The sequence below is a fragment of the Trichechus manatus genome, unplaced genomic scaffold, assembly GCF_000243295.1.
Source record: "Trichechus manatus latirostris isolate Lorelei unplaced genomic scaffold, TriManLat1.0 scaffold00063, whole genome shotgun sequence".
Classification (NCBI taxonomy): Eukaryota; Metazoa; Chordata; class Mammalia; order Sirenia; family Trichechidae; genus Trichechus; species Trichechus manatus.
In genome coordinates this window covers 10,391,237-10,392,399 of record NW_004443999.1, presented here as the reverse complement: position 1 = coordinate 10,392,399, position 1,163 = coordinate 10,391,237, and positions in this window count along the sequence as shown.

The window sequence follows — 1,163 nt, the reverse complement described above, 5'->3', positions numbered from 1 at the left end:
TGGTTTTTCCCTCTTACAGTTTATTAAGAAAATAAGACTGCTATATTACTTACACAGGATTTTTTTTTTAAAACAGCATAGTAAAATCATTGATAAAATTGGATAGTGAGATTTACAGTGAGTTAGGAGATCTATGTTTTTCAATTCTGGGAAAGACTTTATTGGCTTGGAGAGGTCAAGTAGAGAGCAAGAAGCAATATGATTTAGATGTGATTGAGTCAGGATTCCCACAATAAGATAAATTCTTTTTTTATCCATATTCAGAATACTCAGTTTGTTCAAACAGTCACTTTGTGATGCAGGTGTTCGAAATCTAGTTGCCTCTTTTGATGGAGATGAGTGTTCTTAATCCTATCCCTTTTTAAGTCAAAATCCTACCAAATCGTTAACACTGAGTACAAATGCCACCATAGTCACCAAGCTTTTTGCTATCCATGAGCTATAAAGTCTTTCTTTCTTTTCTGAAATCCAGTCATTCTTTTTTTTATTTTTCTCGTAAAGCACTTCCTATTGTTTATTACACTTATTTGTCAGCACGTGTCACCCCTCTTACTAAACTCTTGAGAGCCATGCTAATGCAGCCTCAGTTTAGAGACCCCAGAACCAAGAGCAGCATTTTTTTCTTATTCTCATGCTTAGGTAAGAGTCCTTCCTGACCAGAGCCCTGAGTGATTAATTCTTTCTTATGTGAACTTAGTTTGCCAGACAGATGCTGTATCATGTTTAATTTTCATGACTCAGTCCCTTACTAGATTGTCAGAACTTTAAGGGATATTTTTAATATTTTTGTGGCAAGTAGGTTTGTTTGGACCCCTCCCAACCTAGAAAGGGTAGTGATTTATTTGACTGGGGTAGACAATATAGTCCAAGTATGGTTTTGCCTCTCCCGGTCCCAGGGCCTTGATCAGCACCACTGACAGAGAGCTTATAAATTTTTTCCACTGACACTGGATTCCACATAACATAGCATCAGACCAAAAGACCCACTTTATAACAAAGGACATGCATCAGTGACATGGGATGGTGACATGTAACTTGGGATCTACTGGTTTTATCACATACTGCATCATCCATCAGCTGCCAGCCTAATAGAGCAATGGAATCACCTGTTGGAGTTGCAGTTGAGGGGCAACTAGAAGATTATACCCTGTGAAGATAAGGTG